This window comes from Condylura cristata, unplaced genomic scaffold (genome assembly GCF_000260355.1).
Source record: "Condylura cristata isolate star-nosed mole 26May11 unplaced genomic scaffold, ConCri1.0 scaffold00013, whole genome shotgun sequence".
NCBI lineage: Eukaryota > Metazoa > Chordata > Mammalia > Eulipotyphla > Talpidae > Condylura > Condylura cristata.
In genome coordinates, this window is record NW_004567114.1 from 27,658,699 (window position 1) to 27,675,983 (window position 17,285).

At 35.4% G+C, this 17,285-nt stretch overlaps 1 protein-coding gene across 3 annotated transcripts in view; it reads right to left on the reverse strand.

The window, feature by feature from the left end:
• Positions 1 to 17,285, reverse strand: part of FUT8 (fucosyltransferase 8 (alpha (1,6) fucosyltransferase)) — a 188,049-nt gene that overhangs the window by 145,000 nt on the left and 25,764 nt on the right. For 2 of the 3 annotated variants that reach the window (XM_012724677.1, XM_004681773.2), the window contains exon 2: positions 11,503 to 11,600. The exons of the other annotated variant lie outside the window; for it this stretch is intronic. The gene's annotated coding sequence lies outside the window, so the exon portion shown is untranslated. The remainder of the gene's footprint in view (positions 1 to 11,502; positions 11,601 to 17,285) is intronic. 3 annotated transcript variants of the gene reach the window in all.

The window sequence follows — 17,285 nt, forward strand, 5'->3', positions numbered from 1 at the left end:
TTTTTGTGAAATACCATTTTATATCATATGGAAAATGCAAATTTTATGTGGGTACAGGACTTCTCTAAAAAAGGCATACCTATATTATGATTTGAGAAAAGTAAACTCATTATATCTATCACAACTTAAAAACAACTGGACGGTAAAGGGTCTAAAGCTAGAGAATTTAATGACAGCAAAGGGTGGTTTGATAATTTTAGGAAGAGGTTTAGCTAAATAATACCAAGATAGCAGAAGAAGCAGTTTCTGTCAACCAAAAGTTAGCACACAGATGCCAAACGTCATTAAGAGAATCACTGAGAAAAAGGATACCTGTTTAAACAGGTTTTTAATGCAGCTGAAAGTGCCCTATTTATTTTAGGGGTGGGAGACAGGATACCAAAAGGAGATTTTACTTGTAAAGATAAGTGAATGCCAGAATTTTAGTCAGGAAAGGATATACCAACTCTGTTTTGAGCAAAAGCAGTCAGGTTTATGACCAGGATTGCCCATACCCATAAATCAGCCAATCTCTGAGCCTTGAAGGCAAAAGATAAACGCAAGGTGCCACATATTTTAAGTTATACAACAAGGCAGCACAATGCACAACAGGAACGCTTTCTTTGGATTGGTTCCACCCAGGCCTTTACCATGCCAGTTAAAGTCTGCAATTTGAAGTTCTTTTGATATTGGCCAATACCTATGGCCACCCACAACTCTAAGAATTCAACACCGAAGGCACTGAAATAGCCCCAAATCTATATCTCTAATTCAGCTTCTGAGTCAGGTGGTCATAAGGAACTTTAACCTTTAAGACTCATTACATGGTTCTCTATGAAAAGAACAGTCAACACTATGGGAGAGGACTCCCATAGATAAATAGCATCGAAGTCTGTGTGAATCACAACACTGAAGATGTCATTGTTGTTACAGAAAAAGCCATTAAACTCAAAATAATAAATCTCTGCTGGAAAAAAAAAAAAGCACTGTGTTCAGATATACATGACTTTGAAGAACTTATGATAGAGTCAATCAATGATATCATGAAAGAGTTTGTGGATGTGACACACACACACACACACACACACAAAAAAAGTGAGCAGTGAAGAGTTACCAACAGAGGAATTTAACAGACAATTTAGTGGTGATGATGCTTCTGAATTAGTCCCTGACAATGAAGAAGAAGACATAAAGCAGTCCAAGAAAACGGACATTAAACAATTTGGGACAAGGGTTCGAATTGCTCAAGGGTATTTTTGATAACTTATGACATGGACCTTTTTTATGATATGGGCATTGAAACTAAAGTTTATGGTTCAGAAGGATAAGTACCATACAAAAACATTTTTATCAAAATGAAGTGCAAACATATCTGACAGAAATTATCAAATATTTGTGTAAAATAACACTGACTGTGCCTGTCTCTCCAGTGCTACCTCCTCCAACTCTGCTACTCCTGAATCAGCAAGTCTGACCCCTCCTTTCTTCTCTTCCTCAACTTCCTGAGGGTGAGGGTGGCAAGAACAAATTCCTTTATGATGATCCACTTCCACTTAATGAAAAGTAAGTAAAAATTAAATAAGAAACAAGTGTCAACTTTTCATGTTATCAGTAAAGCTTCTGTTCACCAGCAGGCATTCTGCAGTTGGAAGAGTCAAAAGTTATATAAGGATTTTCAATTGTGTGGAGAGTGAGCATCCCTCATCTCCATGTATTTCAGAGATCAGCTGTAGTCAATAAATAATACAAATAGTCAATAAATAATACAAACAGGTAAACATACAAGAGCATACAGAAGACAACAGTATAACAACTATGTTATACTAAATATAGCATATACATATGATACATATGATAAAAATTAAGTTTTTCTTTTAATGCAATGGAAGATTTACTTCAAATTTTAGAAGGGTTTCTTTTAAAGATACCATAAAAATATTTCCATTGGTTCAGATGACTTAAATAATCAAAAATACTTAGAATGATAAATCAAATGGTTATTTAGCTAATATGGAATGAACCAGATCTTAACCTTAAAGTGCTAGTCTATGAAGAGACCATTAGGCCAAAAAGTGGTTGTGACACACTTTGATGATTTGATGATGGGAAGCCCACAGGGATAACAACTGAAATGGAAAAAGGTACAAAATTATGTAAAAATAAACTATTAAATTATTTTAAAAAAAAAAGTGGTTGTGAAAAGAATCGCAATGAGAATCACAAGGTCATTAACTACAACTTTCCACCGGGAAGTTTATCCAAATACTACACAACAATTAGACATTTCAGGCTGCGTAATAAGGAAAAACTTACCAGAGACTGTCAAGTAGTGCAATCTCCCACTTGGTAAAGTGCTATTATATAATGTTATAACTATACAAGTTCAGTTTTTTTTTCTTAAAGATTTATTTATTTGTGTATATGGAACTGGGGTACAGCCCAGAGGTGCAGAGGCAATGAGAGGACTCACCATAGAGTGGGGTACAGAACAGGCCGACTAAGTACACTGCTGAGGGGGAAAGTGGGCGGGTCAGAAGAGGTCTGCCATGCCATGTGGATCACCTACAGGCAGTCGGGTATCAAACTCGTGTTGAAGTGGCTTTAGCTTCTTAGTGCTGTGCTTTAACCCACTGGGCCACCAGGGAGGGCCCAAATTCAGGTTTTGGGTTTTTTTTTTTTAAAGATGTATTTCTTTATGCATACAGAACTGGAGTACAGTCCATAGGTGCAGGGACAGTGAGAGGATTCACCAGAGAAAGAGTGGGGAGCAGAAAAGGCAGATTAACAGAAATACACTGGTGAGAGGAGCAGCGAGTGAGTCAGGATAGGTCTGCCTTGCCATGTGGGTCACCTCCAGGTCAGGGGATCGAACTTGTGCTGAAGTGGCTATAGCTTCTTAGTGCTGCATTTACCCACTGCACCACCTGGGAGAGCCCCAAATTCAGTTTTTAACTTAACAATATGTATGAAAAGTACCAGTCTATTGATTGACTAACTAGGTAAAGCATCCCTCTAGAATTTAAATCAATTAAAAATTCCATCTTCGGCCCTCCCTGGTGGCGCAGCGGGTTAAAGCACAGCACTGAGAATCTAAAGCCGTTTCCGCATGAGTTCGATTCCCGCCTGACCACATGGCGTGGCAGACCTCTCCTGACCCGCCCGCTGCTCCCCTCAGCAGTGTACTTCGTCGATCTGCCTGTTCTGCTCCCCACTCTGTCTCTGGTGAATCCTCTCACCCTCCCCATCTCTGGCCTGTACCCCAGTTCTGTATGCACAAATAAATAAATCTTTAAAAAAAAAAAATTCCATCTTCAATTATAGTTAGTCAAACTGTCAAGTAATGTACTGGTGTGTGAAAGAAACAAACTTGTTTTTATGCCATTCCCTCTTTCTATGTGAAACTTCTTTTAAAATCCCCAAATATAAAATCTACACAAATTATCATGAACATAAAATTCTCCTCTAAGGTTTTGAAGAACATTTCTACATTACAAATTTTTTTTTAAATAAGATGCTCTGTTTTGGCCCTCCCTACTGGCACAGCAGCTTAAAGCACAGCACTAAGAAGCTTAAGCCATTTCAGCATGAGTTCAATCCCTGCCTGCCCCAGAGATGACCACATGGCAAGGCAGAACTCTTCCGACCCGCCCACTGCTCCCCTCAGCAGTGTACTTCGTAGATCTGCCTGTTGTGCTCCCCACTCTGTCTCTGGTGAATCCTCTCACCCTCCCCATCTCTGGCCTGTACCCCAGTTCTATATGAATAAATAAATCTTTTAAAAAAATAAATAAGATGCTCTGTTCTACAATTCCCTGTATCAAATTCCTCAAGCCAACACCTAAGAACCTAAAACATTAACTATTGTTTTAAATATCTAAATGTAGAAATTGATCCAATCTATTGGATTTGAGGATGAATGTGTCTTTTCAGAAACCAAACCATACATACAAAGGTTTCTGTTACTATGAATTCCCTTCCAACCTCCACTAGAAGAAAGACAAAGGAAAAAATCAAAGTCCTCCAGCATCTGTCTATCATGCAGCTCTCTTAGAGGTTCTCAGCAATGTGTCTATCTGGTTCTAGAACCTAGACCTTCTAATGAAACAGCTTATAAAAGACATAATCTACATTTGACTAATTGGTCTCTTAATTTTTCTGCTGCTCTCCCCATTTAACACTGGTCTTGACAAAATCTAACATAGCTTTTAAATCTAGACCTTAAAAAAAAAAGAAGACATCAGGAATGCCCAGATATCTCACCCTAAGGTTGGTGCTCTAGTTCAGATTCCATACTAAAAGCTGTGAAAAAGGTTCTCTCATCAGCTCTTGCTAAATTGTTATACTTAAATCATAGGGAAACCTAACCAACTTGTGGTCTCCTCCTATGTCAGAATTTAAAAATTGTTTTAAAAAAGAATTCAGAAATATGCCAAGAGCTTATTTCTTCTGTGCTACTGTTTTACAGTATTAGGGTTTAAAAAAAAATTTAGCAAAGGCTGTATGCACTTGACTAACTTTGGGTCAGAAAGACAAAGCCACAAGAGATCATTGTATATGGGCATCTTCTCTTATTGGTCTCTATCTATAGAAGTAAAATTATTTTATAATTAAGTTTTTATGATAAAGTCACTATTTTTTTTATAGTCTACTTGATAATAACTGCCTTTTGTACTGAGCTGGAATAAGCAGACTGAAAACAAACTAATAGATACAAACTAAGAGATGCATACATAAATTCCCTGCATGACAACCATACAAATATATGACAACAAACAACTTGATAGGAAAAACTGCAAATCCACCATATTTATTACTATTTGTTTCTGAACTGTGCATTTGTGGAAGGGGTTCTAAGACTGTGTACCATCACCTCCCCACCCCATTCCACATCTACAACCACAAAAAAAAAAAAAAAAAGTATGGCATTGGAAATAAAACTAGAAATTCTAAAAAGATTTAATAATGGAAACAAAGTGTGTGATATGGAAGAGCACAAGACTACCTCCAACTGTGCAAACAGAAAAGTAAAGCTTGTTCTCAAAGTGTAATAGCTTTAGCTGCTACAGAAATAGCTGAGAACTGAAGCAGTGTAATAAAAAATATGGAAGGACTTAAATATCTGAATGAAGGATATACATCAACCTCTCTGTGTTCACTAACAGCCACAGAAATAGAAGTATTAAGTTCACTTATGTATTCACAAAAAGGTTTTAGTGCTAAAAGTGAAACCTTTGTGGCATTTTGAGGGACTTTAACCTACAAAGTTTGCCGAGAGTCAATAAGTGCCAACAAAGAAGCCTCAGGTGCTTACTTATCTGTGTTGGAAAAAGAAAAAAAAAAATATTAACAAAAGAGGATACACAATTCACCAAATTACTAATGTAGGTAAGATACATTTTTGGTACAAGTGCCAAAAGAACTTCTATTTTCAAAAAGGAAAAACAGCACCTGAATTCAAGTCTGCCAAAGATCAATTAACTCTCAGATTTGGTTGTATTGCTGTAGATCTGCAGGTCAAGCCACTGGCTGCCTATCACTGTAAGACACCAAAAGCTTTGAAAGACTCTTCCTAAACCTCATCTTCCCATTATTTGGCAGTCACATAAAAAAGAGTAGCTCACAAAGGCAGCGTTCCAACAATGACTTACTTCATGTTCCAGCTTAACAAAGATATTGTCAGTCTTAGAATCTTACAAAGTATAGCTTTGCTCTAAGTCACCTAACTAACCTGGACAACCTCACAGACAGAAAAGATAAAAGTTCAAGTAACTTTGCTGCCTCCAAACACAATCAATTACATTCAAAGACAACTATTTATGGTGCATCTTTAAGCAAATAAAATAAAATAAAACGGTGGCATAGCAGAAGTGAAAACAATCATCATAAATCTTGTCTGACATAAAATCTACCCAGAATGCATTGCAAACTTTCCTGGTTTGGAGAAGCCATTACAAAAAGTTCATCAGGAGGTTGTTGGCTGGCACACTAGGATGGATTTAATAAAAATAGTGAAGTTACTCAAATCACAAGTTGAACAATTACCTAACAAGGACCTCAAGTAGATAGAACAAAAACATGCTAAAGAGGAAAGTAATGAAACGGAGGATGCAGAACTACCATAAATCTTAACAAGTGGAGATTTTTCTAAGGCTTTTCAGTTGTCAGATCTTTACCAAAAAAAAAAAAATTAAAAATCCACAAAAAAAGAAGTTTAAAATAAACAGGATAATATCAAGCAAATACAAACACCTTAGGGAATTAATTATACAAAGAGCAGGGAAAAAATGCACAATAATAAACACTGAACATGTTTCCTTTTTTTAATTGCGAGCTAATCAATGCAACATTCATGCAAGACCTGACTCCAATCTGAAGCAACATCAGGCCTTGAGGGATTTCCTGCAAGTGTCCCCCTCACCTTCTGTGATGATAAAGACCAAGCTGTTTTTCCACACCCTTCAGCAGTCAGCATTATGACCCAAAGAGATTAAGCCTCTCTTCCCACACCACCACCACTATTACCACAAGTGTTGTCATTCACTGGCTCACCAAAACTTGGGTAAATAATTATCTTACATGTTTTTCTTAATCTTTCTTAAATGCTTGTTTAGTTCACTTTTATTTCAATATTTATTATCATATATGGTAATGCAAGACTTACTGCAGAAAATACTACTAAATCTATCAATACTTTTAAATTTGTTGGAAAAAAGTCAGGTGAAGTTTAGGAGAAAGAAGAGGAGAAGGGTAGAAGAAATTTGATAAGCATGGTAACTAGAGTTGCATCAAACGAGTGGGACTAAAGGTAATTCTCTTATTTTAACAAGCTGTCTAAATCCTTTTTGTTTTTTTAATATAAAGAATTTTCTGAACAAAATAAACAAAACTACATTTTACATACAATTTACAACAACTTCCTTTTATACTTCTACTAAAATACCTAAATACCGAACTCATAATCTGTTTTAAATTTTCTACCACATCACAGAAAATATAAGGATTAACATTACACATTCTCTTGCTCATAAAACTATTAAATTAATACACACTATAAATGAGTCATCCAATTAATAGGTTTCATAAATCCAAAATTTCAGCACAGGTTTTAAAAACCATACTCGGCATCATCAGTATAGTTATCAAAATGGAATTAGTGAAACTTGCCATGATTTTATGCTCAAAAAGACTAAAATTAAAAAAAAAACAATTCCTGTATGAAAGTATAAAAATAGGGGCCTCCCTGATGACCTAGGAGTTAAGTCTCAGCACTATCACTGCTATCGCTTGAGTTCGAGCCCCAGCTGGGGAGCTGTCCCACACATGCTGCAACAGACCTCTCCTGTCTCTCCTGCTCCCTTTAGCAGTGTATTTCAATAAACACACCTTCTGCTCACCACTTTATCTCTGGTGAATCCTCTCACCACCCCCGTACCTCTAGCCTACACCCCAGTTCTTCTACAAAAATAAGTATTTTTTTAAAAAAAGTATAAAATGAAACTTTGACTAACAACATCGTAAACCAGGGTTGATGTTGCCTTCAAACTACACTTTCAAACAGAACAATAAATAGAGCAAAACTGAGTCACATAAACAATAACAAGAATCAGTCCTAAGATCAATTTCCTTCTGGAAAAGTTCTAAATATTCTAAAATACAGTACCTAAAAGTGCAAGCCTGATTGCCAGAGGAACTTAAATTCCAAATAAATAATGTTGCCAGATCTGACAAAAATAAATATTATGCCAAATCTTTACCAATACAAAATTGTCAAAAATAATCTTCAGGGCCCTCCCTGGTGGCACAGCAGGTTAAAGTACAGCACTAAGAAGCTAAAGCCACTTCAGCACAAGTTCAACCCCAGCCAGGGAGGTGATACACGCAAACTTCTCAGCAGTGTACTTAGTCAGTCAGCCTGTTCTGCTCCCCACTCTGTCTCTGGTGAATCTTCTCACCCCACCCGCACCTCTAGCTTGTACTCCAGTTCTGTATGCATAAGTAAATAAATCTTTTTAAAAAATTAAAATCAACTCTTCTTAGATCCATCAGAGAGTTCAGGTCAGAAACAAACTGCAACCCTGAACCTGGAAGGCAGATACGGAACACTGACAGCAGTGAGAAGTAAAGCCCAGGCACATGAGATCTCAGCAGGAGCCACTGTCACCAGGAACACTTTCAACAGAAGTGACAAGTTGTTGGAAGCTCAGTGTGGACTAGCTGAGAACAAACCATAAGTGACTGTCTTTGAGGGATCCACCTCACTTCCTTGAGTTTTACCTCTAAGAGCTCTGCAAGTACTCAATATAAAAATGTGGGGGGCAAGAAATTTCTTCTTTGCTTCTATCAGGAAACAAAGAAAAATAACCATTTTGGAAAATGCCCAAAACATTCTGTTCTTAAAAAGTCTGCCTGAGAAGATTATTTTAAGAGAGCCTAGTCAGCTGTAGTTTTAGAATCTAACCTACCAGGGATTTATAGTGTCTAACCTACCAAAGGAAAAGGAAATAGCTAACTCCATCCCTCTATATGTCAGCGTTAAGTTCTATTCATATTGTCACAAAAAGCAAAATTTAATCTTTCCTATCAGCTGAGTAATGTTCTACTGAATACATATACCACAATTTCCATACCTTTTAGTGCAATGATGGGCATTCACCTCCTTTGCTAAGTTTATGCTCAGATATTTCATCCTTACTGGTATGCTTGTAAATAGGACAGTTTTCTTAATTTCTCTTTTCTCTAATTCACTCTTTGCACATAGAAATGTACCAGATTTTTGTTTATTGCTTTTGTATCCTATCACTTTACTGTACTAATATTTTCAGTGGGTGTTTTCAGTGACACCTTTAAGAATGGTGATATCTTTAGGATCTGTACAATTGAATAGTAGTACAAGAATGAATGTCCATATCTTGTTTGATTTGGGGGGAAGTATATTAGCTGTGAGTCCGTTATATATGGCCTTTATTGTGTTGAGACGTTTCTCTTACTCCCAATTTATTGAGATTTTTATTAATCATAAATAGGTAGTGAATCTTGTCAAATTATTTTCCAGCCTCTACTGATATGATCATATGATTTTAACCTATCTCCTCTCTTTTGATTTGGAGAACAAACTTGATTGACTTGTACACTGGACCATCCTTTCATCCCTAAAATGAATCCCCCTTATTCATGAGGTGCAATTTTCTAAATGTATTCCCAGATTCAATTTGCAAAGATTTTGTTAAGGATTTTTGCATCTATGTTCATCTGAGCTTCTTTTTCTGTGTTTTCCTTGTCTAATCTTGGGATTAAGGTAATAATGGTCTTGGAAGCATTCACTCTCTTCAAATTTGATTTGGGAATGGTTTTGGAAGCATTCACTCTCTTCAAACTTTTTTGTAGGGTTTTGAGGACAGGTATTTGATTTTCTTCCAAAGTTTGGTAGAACTCGCTAGCAATGCCATCTGGCCCTGGCATTTGTTCTTAGGAAGACTTATTATTGTTTTGTTTTTTGTGCCTATGATTGGTCTGTTCAAGCAATCTATTTCATCCTCATTTAGTATTAAAAGGTTCTATGATTCTAAAAGTTAGTCTATTTCTTCTACGTTGTCCAATTTGTTTGCATATAGATGTTCACAGCAGTCTCTTATGATCTTTTGTGTATTTCTGCAGTATTTGTTGTAACTTCATTTTTTTCATAACTGTTTCTTTTCGTGGAGTTTTCTTTCCTTTTTTCTTAGTAAACCGATCTAAGTTTTCATCAATTTTATTATTTCAAAAGAACCAGCTCTTGGTTTTATAGACCTTTTATATTATCTTTTTGGCTTCTATTTCATTTATTTCTGCTCTAATTATTTTAATATTTTCTTCTTTCCACTGCTTTTGTTTTTTGTTTTTTCCTAGTATCTTCAGTTATAAGATCAAATTGTTTATTTGAGACTTGTTTATTGATGTGTGCTATATTGCTATGAACTTCCCTTTTATAATATTGCTTTTGCTCTATCACATAGAATCCAGTAATTTCTATCTTCATTCATGTTATTTTCCACATAATTCCTGTTTCTTTTTGAGTTCTTTATGACACGAGTTATTTTGTTTAGTCTCCACATGTTTAGGATTTCTTAGGTTTTGTGTGATTATTTTTTGTGTGGCTGATTTCTAGTTTCATAGCTTTGTGATCAGAAAAGATGCATGATATGCTTCCAATCTTCATATATTTATTGAGACTTATTTTGTGACCTAGCAACTTTTCTTCCATGAGAATGTTCCATGTGTACTTGAGAAAGATGGGTATTCATTTCTTTTTTGGATGGAGCTTTTCATACATGTCTAAGTTCATCTGAGCATTACTTCACTTAAGGCCATTATTCCCTGTTTCTATCACTGGATGTATATTTCAGACAGAAAATATAGATCCAGTGATATAAATGGTCTTTGAGATCCCCTACTATTACCATGTTGCTTTAGTCTTTATTCAGTTAACAGTTTTTTGAAAAACATTATTTTTTTTAAGATTTATTTATTTATGCATATAGAATTGGAATACAGGACAGAGATGCAAGGAGTGAGAGGATTCACCAGAGACCAAGTGACGAGCAGAACAGGCAGATCAACAAAGTACACTGCTGAGGGGAGCAGTGGGCAGGTTAGGAGAGGTCTGCCATACCACGTGGGTCACCTCCCTGGCTGAGGATTGAACTCATGTTGCAGTGGTTGCTCTACCAGGGAGGGCTCTAACAGTTATTTTTTATTTTATCATAACAAAAAAGAGCAACAAATAAAAGAAATATGTGACTTAAATCCATAACTCTCCCAAATGTCCACTAGCGACTAATAGGGTAAATCAGTTTGTTATATACATATATTAAAATTACTCAGCAATAAAAAATAGGTGAACTACCAACACATATGACATGGATGACTCCCAGTAAATGTTAAGTGAAAGAAGTCATATTTTAAAAAGTACACACAAAATTTTTCCATTTAATTGATATATTGGACAAGGTAAACTATAGGAACAAGTAACAGATCAGTGTTTACCAGAGGTTAGGTAGTGGAAAAAGTTTACAAGGAAGCAACATAATTGTTATTTAGAAGATTATGATGATGAATATATGTAAGTCAAAGCTCACATACTCCACTAAAAATCATTTTAATGTGTGACTAAAATCTGGACAAGAATGAAACCTTTAAAAGTCACCTAACAATGCCAACATTTTTTAAGACAAGTTTCTTTGCATCATCAGACATGCCCTATAACAATGCCAAAAGTACAATATGCCATATTCAACCACACTTATCTAATCCTTTAAAGTACAAAGTTGTTAAGTAGAAAGTAAAATACTTTTTGTTTCATTCATTGCAGCCTGTACATAGCAGACAGTGAGAAATGTTAACCATTAAACTATTTAATAGAGTCTAGATTGACCTGGCCTTTTTACCTCACTAGTACATACATATGTAACTTTAGACACAAAATTATCCATTTCTCAAAATTTTAACATAAATGCAACAAGAAAGGGGCATCACAAATTTACTGACCTGAATTTCTTCAGTTAATCAATAAAGATAACACAGCACTTTATCTTGAATGAAGACAATATCAAAGTCATGTGTGTCCTCTTAGCAAAAGCAGTAGCCTAGAATCAAAGCAAAATATATGCAATTCATCTCTACTCAAATTTTGGTTAGCAGTATTTACATTTTTTAAAAAATCACTTTTATTTTCTCTTATGTAGCCAGTAATAACATGTAAAGCTTTTGTAAATACACTCATTCTACAAGCAGAGCTTTTCAAATTCCAGTAAGGAATGGACTTTCATTTTGCCAATTATACTCTGTTGCAGTAATACTCAGTGTCTTAATTTACTTCATAACTCCTCTTAAGTCAGCACCTAAAGAACTTGCTTTGAATTTGCTTGAACACAAACATTAACAAGCTTTTTAACATATAGGGTAATCAGAAATGTTCTCTTTTCAGACTAACACTAAAACCTTCTACATCCTCCACTCCCAATTAGCTCTACAGCCTAATTTCTTATTATCTTCATCAACACAACTTCTATTAAATTCACTTGCTTTCCACAGAGTAATTTGGTCATTCTCAGCTATCACCCAGCAATTCATCATTCCTCCTTCTTTTCAGAACAATAACTTTTTTCTCCTTTATTCTCTTTATCAGGGATAACCTTCCACTTTCAAGACTCTTGACCCTCAATATTTCCCTAAGAACTGACATAATCATTCTGTACAACATTAATATTTTCAAATTCTGCTTTATATGTTACATCTCATGATTAGGGACCCCCATCTCCTACTTTTGTTGCTGTGTCTCTAACAACTAAATACCACATTTGTCATATAGAAACTTATGACTGACCCACAAGTGAAATTATTTTAATATAAATTCCCATAACTAATACTCACTGAGTACTATGTGCAAGTCATAAGTACAAATACCCAAGAATATTCTTAGTATAAACATTCCATAGGAAACTACCTTTCTGACAGTCATTTCACTGTTGTTACAATGTGAAATTATTCTCAAATTGCCATTATAATTATGTAAAGCAGTCTTTCTCCAATGACATCAAAACCCACTGAAACCAAATTTTGATAATTAGAACTAGTAAAAAAAGCATCATCACACAACTCCAACTATCCCACCACAGAAGTAATCCAACTATTTTTCATTCAAAATTCAAGAGTCAAAAAAAAAAATCTATTCTGTGACAGAACAGCCCCTAAGAACATTCGATAAATTACTCTAAATCAAAAATAATAAACACATTTGTGTAGTGCTTTACTACTTACACAATCACGTGATGGGTCTAGTTGAAAAGGATCCTGTGTCGCTGAAGACACAGAAAAGGTCAAAAACGGAACATCTAGAAATGAAAACTACAATTTGGAGGTATTCTGCCAGATACTCGGTGAATCATGAGATTTTTGTATTTTGATGGATTCAGGCTCTATTCCTGGCGCTGTGTGAATTGTGAGTATTGCATTGTTTTTTCAATTCATTTTGGGTGGGTCTTCCTAAGTCTCAAGTACACTTAGTGCTCAATTGAATTCTTCAAAGGGATCTTTGCAGATCTGCAATTCTCTTCCCACTCTCTCTTCTCTGGTACTCTGTCCTCTGAACTCTAGCTGCCTTAGCTACTCAACCTAACTCAGAAACATCTCTGAGCTCCTCCTGGGCTCTCCAAGGTAAGAGTGAACAGAGGGATTCTAATTTGTTTTTCATTGTTTAGTTATTTATCTTCTGTTGCCTGAGGGCAAATATCTTAAGAAGTGGTTTCAGGAAGGATACCAATCTCTGCTAGCCCACCTTAGCTGGAACATTATTTTAATTATTTCAAAGGGGGACTGAACTGAATTAATCTTGTGATAGCAATGAATGTTGAAACTTTCCAAAAATCAAATTATTCAATTAACATCATTGATATGTTAGTAAGTTATCCTGAAACATGTAACAAATGCACAATGTGGTACAAAAAGAATATTAACTATGAAAGTGAAACAGGCAAATAAAATACCAGCTGAGTACAAAGAATAAAAAGCACCCAATGCTCAAAATTATAAAAACTCAATATAAGGTAAAACTAATTTTAGAAAAGATTTCTCTGAAAGAAATATACTTAGGAAAATACAACTAAGAGTTTGGCAAACAAACATGTTCAAATCAAATATACAGAGGGAATAATTCACTTAGGAGGAAATGTAATATTTGCTTATCAGTGACATCTAAATTCAGTTTATCAAATGTTGTAAGATCAACTAAGATCAACTATAGACTAATTGGAAGTAAACATACAGAAAGTAAAACAAATCTTTAGGAGAAACACAACAATTAAATTAACACCTTAAATTCTCCCCATAAGAAAGACAAATCCTTTAGAAGATTTTAAAGAAAGCAGTACAGAAAGAGAGCTAAGTATCACAAGTTTTGTTTTCAATCTCTGATGTTGAACACAGTCATTTTTATCCACATTGTTACAAAGTAAGAAGAATGAGCTAAATGAACACATTCTGGGTGGGAAAAGAAAAATAGCCACCCCCATTGAATCTAATCATACTTCCTTTTATTAAAAAAAAGAAGAAGAAGAAAAGAAAAAAAACAAGTGATCCAAGATGTTTACAACAACACCTTCAGAGAATGAAGGCTGTAACACATTTAAATTTAAGAGGTAAAATAGCTCAGTGCTTAGACTGATGATCTGAAAACTATTCTTGGTTCCCCAAAAGTTAGACTTCAAAAACAGAGGTGATCCAAGTGGGCGAGGAGTATGTATAGATCAGACTACCAGATAGAAGTGGCCAGTGATAGAACTGGGGAGAGCCCACAGGCTGCCTAATATAAATAATTGATATTTATGATAAATTTGTCAATCTCCATTTAGAATGGGTCATCCAGCAGCTGATTTAAATTTAAAAAGCAAAAAGTGTCTTTTCACTATACAACAACATGAAGAAAGAAAACAAGATGGAGAAAGTAAGTCCTAATGGAAAAGAACAAGCTCATTATAATACGTCTGTTCTCCTTACTGAAATAATGTGCCAACAAATCTGGCTTATCAAAAGAAAATGTTCCTTCTAACATTCCTTCTATAATGGCAAGCAAAATTCAGTAAAGTAGGCGATATTGAGGGGGAAAAGAAAGTACTTTGGGTTAAATGAAAAAGAAAATGAATTTTAGGAATAAATGAAGAGCTGAGAGATCTGTTTTATCTAGTATTTCAACAAAAATTCACTATTATTCATCATTAAACTCATATTTACTGATAAGCACTTGTTTCTGCCTTCTTAGCACTTGTTTCTTAAATGATTTTGAAAAGTAACATTACTTTAAAGCAAAATTAAACTCTCAATTAGGAAATAAGTGAAATCCTAACTCCTCTCCCCTCCTCTCCTTAAGGTGTCTGCACACTATCAACATAAACTAGCACTGAGTCAAATTTACTGTAATATATTTTATCTAGTTTCTTACCAAGTAATATGACCCATGAAAATCTTTATTGATATTAGTGTAGGTAAATCTGTCCTAAAGTTATGAGAGCTGTTTGACATTACAAAATCAATTCCCGTTTTTGTTCCTCCTCAGGCCAGACCTCTATGCCAAAAATCACTAAAATAAAAATTAAATGACTTCTGTCATCCTTAACTTATATATTTGTTCAGATAAGCTTTATAAAATCACCTAAATTTAGATCTCTGGAAACTGTATCAATTATCTATTACAGTTAAGGTCCTTTTAATAGTTATTATCTTCTCAGCTCTGCTGAAATCAGAAGGCAAAATAGTACAATTTCCATCATTCATTTTAAATTCCCACAGGAAATAGTTTTTGACTCTTTCAATCTATTTCGGTATTTTTACCCACTTCATTCTCACAAGACTGTAATGTACACCGTGAGAATATATTCGCCTTCTATATTCATATTTACATATATTTAGTGGTTTCAAGCACACTGCCTTGACACACAAAAGTATTTAAAATTTCTGTTTGTCAGCATCCTTTCTAATCATCTAACTAAGATATTGCAAGGATTAAATAGCATAGAATCCGTGAGAATACTCTGCAAATAAAAATGGTTTTGCAGATGTCAGACAAATTTCATTTCATTATTTATGACTTCCCAAAATTTAGCTGTCAAGTAATGGAGCACTACAGGGAATGAGAACAAAACAAACAGCACTCATGATTTGCATGAACTTGAAGGCAGCTCTAAGCTTCTTCTGTCTCACACTCCAATTGAATCCAACTGGTCATGGCAGAAGCTTTCTTTCATCATCATGGCATCATCCCAGTACCTAGTACCCCAAACATCAACTAGCATTTTTATGATTTCCCACACCAGTTCTAGTTTCCAATCTACAGTTCATAATAATTGGACTTTTTTTTTTTTTCTTGAGGTGCTGGGGGTGGGGTGGAAAGCAAAGGGGGTTTAAAATCTTCTACCTAGCTCTTCTCTTACCTGGATAAAATACAAAAGTAAAATCAACATGCTGGAAAATCTTAGGGACCCAACATTATCCTTATGATGTTGAGTAAATCACTTGTGTAATTTCTGTAATCACTGTTTTTTAATCAGTGTTTTTTTAAATCATGTTCCTTTTTTTAAAGTCAGTATAAATATGTAGCATTGCCTCAGCTGTACTTTAAGTAGGCTATGAGTAGTCTGGAATCTGGGTTATTGTGACTTTCAAGAACACATTCGGGCACTGAGGAAAGAATACTTAAATAAAATTGAAGAGATTTAACAGTCTAGTCCCAGCTCTGAGTATAAATTTACTATATGATTTGGTATCACTTCCCTTGACTTTGAGTTCTTCTTCTATAAATGAAAGAATTGGAATTGAAAGGTCTTTTCCAGCTTTAAAATTCTTGAACTAAAAGCCTTCTAGGAATCATTAAATTCTTCAGTTTATTTTCAATTTACTTTTTTACTTCTTCCTACATACCCTCTTCTCCAACAACACCATAAATATAAATAATTCATCTAGACAAGAATTTGAGAAACTTAGTTCTGGAAGAAAATTTCTCTTCCATCACTTGCTAAAATACTTCTTTTCAACTCAAAGGGAGGGTTGGAATGTATCATTCCCACTCCACTGACCTTCAGGAAGGAGCAGAGTGGAAAGTAGAGCGTGGCTGATGATTAAGCTCTATAAAAACCCTTGAACAAAAAGATTTGATAAATTTCTGAGTTGGTGAACACATCAAAGTGTTGGCAAGTGGCATGCCCCAGACAAAGTATGGAAGCCCCTGCCTCCCACACCTGCCCTATGTAGCCCTTTCATCTGGTTGTTTCATTGTTGCACCCTTTACAGTAAGCCAGAATGTGCAAGTCAAGCATTTTTTTTCTCAAGTCTGTGAATTATTCTAGCAAGTTATTATATTTGAGGACTGATCTCTTAAGCCTCTGAGGTCTGACACTAATTCTTGGTAATTAGTATGAGAACTGAATTGAATTATAAGACACCACGCTGGTATTTGGATTATCAAAGAACTGATTGTTGGTATTGGAAAACACTCCACAAAGTACAGATATAAGAAAGGGATATTCTGGGCCCTCCCTGGTAGCACAGCGGGTTAAAGCACAGCACTAAGAAGCTAAAGCCACTTCAGCATGAGTTCAATCCCCGCCTGCCCCGGAGGTGACCACATGGCGCGCTGCAGACCTCTCCTGACCCGCCCGCTGCTCCCCTCAGCAGTGTACTTCATCGATCTGCCTGTTCTGCTCCCCACTCTGGTGAAGCCTCTCACCACTCCTGAGCCCTGGCCTGTACCCCAGTTCTGTATGCACAAATAAATAAATCTT